Genomic DNA, 12,118 nt, shown 5'->3' with positions numbered 1-12,118 from the left:
GGCAAGTCACTTAACCCCATTGCCTCAAATAAAGTTTAAAAATATATTTTTTTTTAAAAAGAAAGAAAATTAAGGATAAGGGGTAGCTAGGTGGCATGGTTGATAGAGCACTGCCCTGGAGTCAGGAGGACCTGAGTTCAAATGTGACTTCAGACACTTAATAATTGTCTAGCCGTGTAACCTTGGCAAGTACTCTTAACCCCATCACCTTAAATAATTTTTTTTTAAAAAGATGAAGGGCAAATATTTATTTTTATTATTGTTATTATTACATTTGTATGAATTCATGCAGAATGAAGTGAGCAAGACCAGAACAGTTTTACATAGTAACAGCAGTATTTGAAACATAACCAATTGTTTTGAAACAGCAGTATTCGAAACATAATCAATTTGAAACATAATCAAAAGGCTTAATGACTAATTAACAATGACCAATGATAATTCAAAAAGACTCATGATGAAGCAGGCTATAACAGCAGGAAAACTGGATTCAAAGTCCAAATTGAAGAATGTTTTCTACTATTTCTTTTTTCTGGGTATTTTGAGGGGAGGGGAGGAGTTAATATGGAAATTAATTTTGCCTGTCTCTATATAGGCAATTTTTTTTGCCTTCTCAGTGAATAGGGAAGAAAGAGAATGTGGAACTGAAATTAAAATAGACATAAATTTAAATTCTTTGGAAAAGAGTAATTAGGAGAGAAGAGGTTTTTCCTGTAGAAGGTGGGGTTTTTAATGAAGCTAGGAAAACCAAGAATCAGAGATAAGGAGGGTGAAAATTCCAGACATGAAGGACAACTAGCAAAAGTACCTAGAGTCTGGAGGTGAAGTGCTTTGCTCATGGTACAACAAGGAAACCAATGTCATTGGATTATGTTAGGGAATCTGTGTAAGATATAAGGTAAAAGAAAACCGAAATGGTAGGAAAGACTAGAATGGTCTTTGAATACTAAAGAGAAGATTTTTATATTTTATCTTGCCAATGATAGGGAGAGACATTATAGTTTATCTATTAATGGTGTGTGAGAAGTGGGTGTGGGTAAAATGCAGTAGCTAGGTGGCACAGTGAATAGAGTGCTGGGCTTGAAGTGAGGGAGATTCATCTTCCTGAGTTCACATCTAGCCTTAGACACTTAGTAGTTGTGTGAACCTAGATAAATGACTTAATCCTGCTGCCTCAGTTTCCTCATCTATAAAATGAGCTAGAGAAAGAAAAGGCAAACCACTCCAGGATCTTTACCAAGAAAACCCAAAGAGGGTCATGAAGAATTGGAAATGACTGAACAAAATGCTTTAGGAGAATCACTTTGAGGACTGAATGAAGGATGGATTGAACTAGGGAGAGATTTTTGGCAGCAATGCCAACCAGCAGCACATGACAATAGTCTAGGTGTGAGGAGGTGAAAAGGGAATGTCAGAGATGGCAATCTGCTGCAGAAGATGAAATGAGGTTACAATCACTTGTGTGAGAAGAGGGGTTTCAATGTAAAGATTATCAGACTACCTTCTGTGGGAGTGGGAGAGGGAAGGGAGGGTGGGGGGAAAATATAAAATTCAAAACATTACAAAAAAATGATATGTAGAAACTACTATTGCATATAATTGGAAAACAAAATATTTATTAAAAAATTTTAAAAAGGGGAGGCTAGGTGGCGCAGTGGATAAAGCACCAGCCCTGGAGTCAGGAGTACCTGGGTTCAAATCCGGTCTCAGACACTTAATAATTGCCTAGCTGTGTGGCCTTGGGCAAGCCACTTAACCCCATTTGCCTTGCCAAAAAAAAAAAAAAAAAACTAAAAATAAAAGAAGAGGGGTTTCCTTTGACAAGAAGAAAGACCACTTCTTCATGTGAGATAAGGGAGAAGAGTATAGAGTAGAATGGATATAGCTAAGAAAGGAAATGATTTAAGATGAAAGCAAGCTTGCTTTGCCTATAGATCAGGCAGTCCAGAAAACTCAGTGGAAGGGGATGGTAGTATTCCATACAAAGTTCTCAAGGAACTTTGGAATGGGTGAATTGAAGGGGATGGAAATAGGAAATAAAATAAAGAGATTTTAGATTTAGATCTAGAGAGTTTATTTCCCTTGGATTTCAGTCAGGACTTGGTCTGGTGCTTTCTTAGATCTTTGTGGAGAGGCTGTAAGATAAACCTAGACTAACTTACTGCTATCCCAATGTTTTGACTCTGACTCTTTAACTTAACTTTTAACCAAAGAGAAGAACAGGCGCTCTGATTATGACTAACCATTAGAGGCTCCATCCAGATTTGTGACCTTGACTAGGCCTGGAAAGAGTCATAAAGTCTCCTTAAAAAGGCAATGGACTGGGGCAGCTAGGTGGCATAGTGGATAAAGTACCTGCCCTGGAGTCAGGAGTACCTGGGTTCAAATCCAATCTCAGACACTTAATAATTACCTAGCTGTGTGGCCTTGGGCAAGCCACTTAACCCCATTTGCCTTGCAAAAACCTAAAAAAAAAAAAAAAAAAAAAAAGGCAATGGACATAATAGGCAAGGATAATCAAACAACAATAATAACTTTTTTTTTTAGGTTTTTGCAAGGCAATGGGGTTAAGTGGCTTGCCCAAGGCCACACAGCTACGGAATTATTAAGTGTCTGAGGTCTGATTTGAACTCAGATACTCCTGACTCCGGGGCGGTGATCTATCCACTGCACCACCTAGCCACCCTCAACAATCATAACTTAACAACTGTTGGCATTTCAAGTGCTTTGAGATTTTACAAAATTCTTGATATACATTACCCCACTGAACCTCTTGATAAACACAGATTATGAAAATAAATCAATAAATAGTCTATCAGGCACATACAAATACACAGTCTATCCTTGCCAAGACTTTCTATGTACTATTGAGAGAGGCAACATGTATACATATAAATATATACAATATAAATGTAAGTAAAATTTGAGGGACAAGGTTTGGAGCCTCTAAGCAGCTGGTAGGATCAATAAGATGAAGAGGGGAGAATGGCTAAGAGGGAATGGCCAGCAGATTGCCATCTCTGACATGGCCAAGGTCAAGAGTAACATCCATGAGGTACAAATAGCATGAAGACAAGAGTAGCTGGTCTAAAGTATACAAGAGGGGGATTAATGTATGCATGGTATGTATTATCAATGTATGTGCATCATATGATCAACCCCAGTGCACAGATGAGGAAACTGAGGCAGAGAAATGGTTTAGTAATACAACAAATGTAAGGTATTCAAGGACAAACCTAGTCTTTCTTACCATTTCAGTTTTCTTATACCTTATATCTTACACAGATTCCCTCACATAATCCAATGACATTGGTCTCCTTGTGGTACCATGAGCAAAGCACTTCACTTCCACACTCTGGGTACTTTTTCCTAGTTGTCCTTCATGTCTGGAATTCTCACGCTCCTCATCTCTGATTCTTGGTTTTCCTAGCTTCATTCAAAATCCCACCTTCTACAGGAAAAACCTCTCCTGATTACTCTTTTCCAAAAAAAATTTAAATTTATGTCTATTTTAATTTCAGTTCCACATTCTCTTTCTTCCCTATTCACTGAGAAGGCAAAAAAAATTGCCTATATAGAGACAGGCAAAATTAATTTCCATGTTAACTCCTCCCCTCCCCTCAAAAATACACAGAAAAAAGAAATAGTAAAAAACATTCTTCAATTTGGACTTTGAATCCAGTTTTCCTGCTGTTATAGCATGCTTCATCATGAGTCTTTTTGAATTATCATTGGTCATTGTTAATTAGTCATTAAGCCTTTTGATTATGTTTCAAATCGATTATGTTTCAAATACTGCTGTTTCAAAACAATTGATTATGTTTCAAATACTGCTGTTACTATGTAAACTGTTCTGGTCTTGCTCACTTCATTCTGCATAAATTCATGCAAATATAATAATAATAACAACAATAATAAAAATAAATGTTTGCCCTTCATCTTCTTTTTTAAAAAAAATTTATTTATTTAAGGCAATGGAGTTAAGAGTAACTTGCCAAGGTCACACAGCTAGACAATTATTAAGTGTCTGAAGTCACATTTGAACTCAGGTCCTCCTGACTACAGGGCAGTGCTCTATCAACCATGCCACCTAGCTACCCCTTGTCCTTAATTTTCTTTCTTTGTGACTCCGGATTCAACATTATTCATCATCCCATAGTGGCCATACCAGAAGCTCCAGGGCTCCTCTCAACCTTCTCGAATTCCATTTCTATCTTTGGATCTCCTCTGAATCTTTAGGAGGATGGGTGTGATCCTTACTTCTTTGAAGTAATTAGATATCTTTTGTTCTTGGAAAGGTTAATGCCCTGGAGGCTTTAGCCAAGAGAAAATCTGCCATAAAAATGGATGGTTGACCTTCTGGAAACTTTCCAGGGTTTCACTTTGGCCTTTCTTTCCTAAATATAAGTCTTAATATTCTAACTGAATTTTTTCCATTAGCATACAAATTATAACCATGGAGACTTGGAAAATTCCCTTTACATTAGTCAACTCTACCTAGTACTGACTCTTTTTTGATCATTTTGATCTTTATCTCATTCCAGCACATATGAGGCATGACTCAGAATAATAAACAAACAAAACTAGGGTCTGTAGAATCAATGTTTCATGAATATAAGTGTATTGTATTGTTAAAATATAAAATATATATAGGCATTGTTTTGATTACCAAAATACATGAGTATTTTGAAGTCTTTTTTTTTTTTTTGACATTCACACTGATCTCATCTTTATTAGCTGTCTTTATATAGCGCCTCCCAAGGTTCCCCCTGCTCCTGGATCTGGAGGAAGCCTCGAGAGGTCTGTAGCACCAGGGACAGGTGGGAGAGGGCAAGAAGGCCAAATTATATAGCCTGAAGGAATGAGCGCAAGAGCCCCTCCCCCAGTTTCCCCCAAGTGGGGCACTCAGCAATCAATAGGCTGGGCCAGGTGGTGGTGTGTGGCCTGTCAGTGTCTGCCTCCCCATAAGAAACTAATACAAACCTAGGGAAATAAATAAAGTTCCTAAGGGTCTGGAAAGATGCTGGGCTGCCTGTATAGGAGAGGAGCTAGCTAGTTCTAAGGGGTAGCCAACCTATACCCTGGTGAGACACAAAGAGGTTAGAGGTACCTCTCCCACCCAGAGGGAATGCATGAGGTTAGGAGCTGCCTTCCCCTAGACTACAGCATATGGGGAAGGGAAATAGGCGTGTCCTTGGCAAAAAGGAGAGGGCCCTTCTCTAGATTATTTACTCCTTGATCCTCTATAATCCCTGTTAGTCTCCCCCCCAATCCATCCTATCCTAAATTGCTGTGGAATAGAGCACCTTCCTTTCTAATTTCCCTCCTTTAGGCCCCCTGCAGATTACAGTTGGGAAAAAAGGGTATCCCTGGGGTTATATATGCAGGAGGGTGCCTCCTAATTTCCACTTTCTTACTTTCTTAGTTCCTACACAAAGGAGATCATCGGCCATTCCAAACCCTCTGTCCCTCAGTCCCAGGCACCCTGAGGACAAGAGAGGTAGCTGTTTCTTACAAGCCTGGTCCCTGTTCCATCCCTTTTACCATCATATAGGGAGAAGCTTCCCCCCCCCCCCAACTTCTCCATCCCTATCCTCCAGGCCTAGGACCACTGGAGAGGCCACTAGTTCCCATCCCTACCCATCAGTCCCAGAGCCCAATTCCTGGAGGAATGGGTGCCCCAACCCTCTCCCTCTCCTCAGTCCCAGGGCCCATCGTGAAGTCCGGGGGGCTGATGGGGGACTGGAGGGGTGGGTCCCCAAGGCCTAAAGAGGCGACATGCTCCCCGGCAGATGAGGAAAAACCAGTAGAGCTGTGGAGCAAGCAGAAGGGCAGCCCCCAGGTTGACATGGGCTGGTATATTGAGGGGTACAGAGAGCAAGGGCAGGCCTGCGTGCTGCCTGTAGGCCCAGTACAGGTAGGGGGACAGCAGCACTCGACAGCACAGGAAGCTCAGCAGCATCAAGGTACCATTCACTTTGTGCAGCAGGGTGTGTTGCTGCTTGTACTGGATGAGGATCTTGCCTAGGCAGACAAAGGGTGTGCTGACGTCTGCCATCAACATGCAGCCCAGAAAGAAGTCCCCCTTGCCTCGGCGCCACACCACTGATAGTGGAAAACAGACCAGCACCATGACTGCATGGTGCAGCACCTTGAGAACTCCTTGTGCAGGTAGCCTCAGGCCACAGCCCAAGTGCCTCCTGGGGGGCCAGCCACTCCCTCATCCTTTCCATGACGTTTGACCTGGTGCCTGTGCCAGTGACACAGGAACATGGCGTAGATGTCATAGATGAAGTAGGGCACTGCAAAATGAGTGTAAACTGAGAATAGCCAATGCTGGTCATCAATGATATGTTTTCAGGAGGTGGAGACAATGTAGCCAGCTGTGGAGGCAATGATAGCTTGGACTGAGGACACTAGCCTGGCTGAGACAATGACCGCATCGGCCTCCTCCCAGCGCAGCTTGGGCAGCCTCTGGAGCGTGTTCTTGGAAAGGAGGAAGAGTCCGGGGAACACCCCCCCCCCCAGCCACCATCGGGGACAGCATCATAGCTCAGGGATTTGGGGCAGAGAAGAATGAGTAGAGCAATAAGGACTGGGGAAGCTGAGGCCTGTAAGGAGTAAAGAGATGCTGAAGGAGATAGAGAGAAAGGGGGTTTGGTTAAGGGACAGAAGTAGAGATGAAGGGAGAGAAGAATTAAGAAAAGAAAGAATATAGACAGGAAGGACACAAAGAGGATAGGATGGGGAGAGAGGAAATAGTAACAAGAGGGACAAGAGAAAAAAAGAATAAAATGAAAATGGGGAAAAAAAGAAGAGAAGGGAGAAATGGATAGGGACCTGAGAGGAAAAAAGGAGAAATAAAGAGAGGGAGGAGAAGGAAAAATAGAAGGATGGAAAGAGATGAAGATAGAGAAGGAAGGGGTGATACTATGAGAGGAGAGAATGGGATAGAGATAGGGGACAGAGAAAGGGTGAGGGCGCAGATGGGAAAGGGACCTGTTTTGAAGATATAAAAGTCATTGTTCAGGGACTGATGGAGTAGCTAGGTGGATAGAGAGTTGGACCTAGAATCACAAAGACTCATAAATTCAAATCTGACCTCAACCCTGGGCAAGTCACTTTATACTATTTGCCTCAATTTCCTCATTTTAAACTGAGCTGCAGAAGGAAATGGCAAACCACTCCAATATCTTTGTCAAGAAAACCCCAAATGGAGTCACAAAGAATTGAACACAATGAAAGGCCTCAACAATAACAACAACCACAAAGACTTATGATAAAACATGCTGTCCACCTCCAGATTGAGAGCTGATGGAATCAAAGTGCCTCTTTCATGATGGTTAATGTAGGGAATTTATTTTGTTTGATTTTACATACTCATAAAAGATTTTTGGATTTCTTGACTTCTCAGTGGGTGTGAGAGAGAGGAAGATAGGAGGACAAGAATTTGAGGATGAGAATTCAGAACTGAAAATACGATTGAATTTTACAAATCAAGACATGATAATTTTTTTGGATCTGTCCTTTGTAACTCCTTGAAAAGGCCATATACTGCAGTGTCCACTTTCTCCCCTCTCATTGTCTTGAATCCCTTGAACATCTGATATCATTCCCCTGAAACTACTCTCCCCAAAGTTATCAATAAACTCTTAGTGGCCAAATCCAGTTTTTTTTCTCAGTGCTCATTTTCTTTGATCTCTCTTTAGACTTTGTTGATCCCTTCTGTCTCCTTGATATTCTCTTTTTCTGATTTTCCTCCTTCCTATCTGACCACTTCTCTAACAGTCTCCTTTGCTGTATGTATGTATTGTATGAGGGTCCTCCAGATCATGACCTCTATCTGGAACTGTCTCTCAGGGTTCTGGACTGGGACCTCTTTTCTTCTCCCTCTGCACTACTTCACTAGATGATCCCAGAAGCTCCATTGGATTTAATCACCATCTTTGTGCTGATGATTCTCAGTTCTACCTTTCCTGCCCAGTCTCTCTTCTGACCTCCAATCTCCTATCTCCAACTTCATTTCAGACATCTCCACTTGGATATCCAATAGATATCTTAAACTAAACACATACAAAACAAAACTCACCATCTTTCCCCTAAATCTTTATTTCTCTTCCTCGTCATCCCTTCCCTCTTACCAGAGAGGGCAGCACTATCCTTCCAGTCCCTTAGGCTCACACTGATTCAGTTCTTCCTGGATTCCTCACTTTCAATCACACCCCCCCAGCCCCTGTCCCATACCTAAGCTGTTGCCAAATTTCACTTTTGCCTTCTCTAGATCTCTAGAACATACAGTCTTCTCTTCTATGATACTTCCCCCACCCCCTGTAGTGCTAGCCCCCATAACCTCCTACCTGTCTTTCTCAAGTCTCTTCTTACTCATATCCATCCTATATTCAGAGTTTAAAGTAACTGTGTCTCCTAAAACACAACTCTATCACACAGACGCACACATACACACACACACACACACACACACACACACACAAACACACACATACATACAAACAGACAAACACACCCCATTCAGTAAATTCCAGTGGCTCCCTCTTACCTCCCTGAGATAATATATAATGTCTATTTGATATTCAAAGCCTTCCATTACCCAGCACCCTCTTTCCAGTCTTCTTACATCATCTTGCTCCCCAAAAAGGTATTCTTTGTTCCAAAGACACTGGCCTTCTGGCTATTCCGTGAATAAGATATTCCACTTCTTGGCTCCGATCGTTTTTTTCTGGCTATCCCCCAAGACTAAACAAACTTCCTCTTCCACCCAGACTAGGACTTTATGTCCCAACTGAAATTCCTTCTTCTACAGGAAAACTTCCTCAACCTCTCTTAATTCTAGTGCCTTCCCTCTTTTAATTACTTTCTATTTATCCTGTATACAAATATTGATTGATTGACTGATTTCTGAAAGGGACTTGTTCTTCTTGATCTAGAAACAAAAGTGGGAATTATAAAGACTCAATGTGTATATCATGTGACCTTGAATTCACTTTTCCTTGACTTGGTCTTCCCAGGACCTGAGTTTGAATCCTGTGATCTATTACTTACTACCTTTGTCCCCTTGAGACACTCACTTAACTCCATTGGGCTACAATTTTCTCATGTAAATGAGTGAGTAGGACTAGATGTCTTCTTAAGTTCCTTTACAACTAGAGATCTATGATTATAAATAAACTCCTATTAAATTGGGAATAAATATGTGCCTCTCCATAGATCTACTAGTGATACTTTGAAGAGAAATTAAATTTCAAAAAAATATATGACCACTCCTTCAAGATGGGAATTATATTACTTTTTTCGTTTTCTTTCTCTCTCCTTTAGACTTGTGATTTCATAAATTTGAATAATTCCATATGTAAAGAATTTCCACCCTTATTCACCAGAATACTAATCAAGATTAAGAAGTTAAATGATTTGCCCAAATTCTACATGTATCAGAAGCCTGAGGTCTTCCTATCTCCAAGGTATTTCTCTCCAATCACATTGTTTTTTATTCTGTTAATATATAAAGTATATAAAACATATAAAACATGAATAAAATCTGCTTTTTGTAAGTTCACCCCTTGTGACAATTCTTTAGTAGCCTGAAAGAAACTAAGAAAATCTCAAATCTGGTTTCTTACATAATGAAGGGCCAAGATCTTGTACTATTATAAAGTTGATAATAATTAGCCTAGATTTTCTCCATGATAGTGAAGGAGACACTAGATGGTACTACATAGATGTACAGGGGGATCAATATGTGGAAGGGCAAAGCACTTTGTAAGCCAACTTTTACAATGACCCTTTTGAAATATCCTCATGATACTTGTGGTATATGAATGATGGCGTACTACTGTTTTGTAAGAAATCATGAAGATGGATTCCAGAAAATGCTGGAAAGATTTGCATGAACTGATGCTAAATGAAGTAAGCAAAAACAAGAGAACATTGTACACATTAACAGCAATATTATGTGATGACCAACTATGATAGACTTAGCTCTTTTCAGCAGTACCATTATCAAAGACAATTCCAAAGGATTTATGATGTGGATATTCTATCCACATCCAGAAAAAGAATTATGGAGTCTGAGTATAAACCAAAAGCATGCTGTTTTCTGTTTTAAAGCTTGTTTTATATTTTTTCCCCTCTCAGGAATCCCCCCCACCCTTTGTTCATATTCTTGTTTCACAATGTGTGCAATGTGGAAATATATTTAACATAGTTATAATGTATAACTTATGTTACTTATTGTCAAGGTGAGGGGAAGGGAAGGGAGGGAGGGAGAAAAATGTGGAACTCCAACTCTTACAAAAAATGAATATTGAAAATTATTTTTTCATATATTTGGAAGAATACATAAATATTTTTTAAAAATAACCTTATGATACATTCAGTTTTAGATAAGAGACCACTTGCACTGACTTTATCACAAATATCACAAATGCTATCTTCACTCATCTCCTTGAAAATGGTCTGAAGTACATCAGTAGCTTGAAGGAACACTTTCAGTATTCTAATACAGGTGACTGTCCCAGTGGTTGATGATTTCTATCTCTTGTTCTAAAATATCTCTTCCTGTATCCAGGATCTACCAGTTTCAGGTAAGCATAATCTATTTCTTAATACTCATTCTTTTGTTCTTCAGGATCATCCATCACTATAAAATCTAATTGCCTCTGCTAAGGTTTTTTTCTCTACTACATAAAAAAAGAGAAACTTCCTTCTGCCTCTGTGTTTCACTGGGTTCAACTCTGTCACTTTATTGAAATGAAAGTGGATATGTGAAAAATTACAAGGCAACCCTATCTGTGGAAAATATGGGACACCTCTGTTTGAAGAAAATTATGAGGTACCTCTAAACTACAAAAAATTATGATGATGCAAATATGTAAAAGATTATAATTAGGCAAATTTATCTATAGAAAGTTGCAAGGCAAATATGTATATAAAAAATTACCAGAAAAACCTACCTGTGGAAAATTACAGTGAAGTAAATCCATCCATAGAAAATAATGAGGCAAATTCATCTATAGAAAACTGCAATGAGACAAAATAGTGTATAGAAAATTACAATGAGATGCCCCTGTTAGTTGAACCTATAGAACTTATAAAAATATAATTTTTAAAATTGAGAAATCTATAGAGATTCCAATTGAAGAAGAAATTATTTTCACTTTCAGGTGAACAAGATGAAATTGTCGACTGCTACCAATAATACCAAAAAAAAAGTGCCAAATGAAGAAAGTTGCCCAGAAGCAAAGGAACAAAAGTATTCCATCTTCTCACACTACTAATAGACCTTCCAACAAGCTGATGAAGTCAGTAAATACAGACAACAGACAGAGATGATATCATAAGACAAATTGAGATAAGAACATCAAAATTGCATCCCTGGCCTTTGAGGAGAGCATCCAGTAGGGGGAATGTGGAGTAAATATTTCCTGATCTGTCCTTGCCAGGGCAGGGGAAGATATCCATCTATGTAATTTTAAAAATCATTTCCCTATTAGATTGTTAGCTCCTCCAGGGTAGGCTCTGTCTCTTGCCTTTCTCTGTATTACCAACACTTATCATAAAGCCTGACACATGATGAAACTTAATAAATGATTTCTGATTTAATAATAGATTAATAAATGCAGACTGACTTTTTTCACTCTTTTGTTTGTCACTCTTTTTGTGACAAAATTATTTAGCTATAAGTAGAATTTGATAGATCCCATTGTTTAAAGCAGACTATTAACCATTCAATTTGTATCTGAGGAAAAGCTAGTTATGGTAATGATGCAAATGGAATGTTGCTATACTCTAAAGAATCCAGTAAATTATAGAGGAAAGGGAGGGAATGAAGATTTGCTATGTTCAGATGAGGGCCAAATTAGAATTGTGTTTGGGTGCGGTCACCCATTCTGAAGACTATCTGTTTTTATTCCCATTCTCTTCTGAGGATCTGACTTCAACAGTCTTCTCCTCAGAATGTAGTTCATTAGGACAGTTCTATTGATAGATTTTTAATGTAGGTGTGGCAGTTTTCCTTCATTAAAACTTTGTGTGGGCGGCTAGGTGGTGCAGTGGATAAAGCACCGGCCTTGGAGTCAGGAGTACCTGGGTTCAAATCCGGTCT

The 12,118-nt window shown here is 39.5% G+C and overlaps 1 pseudogene; it reads right to left on the bottom strand.

Annotated features, from left to right (window-relative positions):
- Positions 1-5,698: 5,698 nt before the first annotated feature.
- LOC141487714 (ceramide synthase pseudogene) lies at positions 5,699-6,550 on the bottom strand (annotated as a pseudogene).
- Positions 6,551-12,118: the final 5,568 nt, after the last annotated feature.

The sequence above is a fragment of the Macrotis lagotis genome, chromosome 1 (genome assembly GCF_037893015.1).
Source record: "Macrotis lagotis isolate mMagLag1 chromosome 1, bilby.v1.9.chrom.fasta, whole genome shotgun sequence".
NCBI classification, from domain to species: Eukaryota; Metazoa; Chordata; class Mammalia; order Peramelemorphia; family Peramelidae; genus Macrotis; species Macrotis lagotis.
The sequence above is the reverse complement of the archived record's forward strand: the minus strand, read 5'-3'. Positions and strand labels throughout refer to the sequence as shown.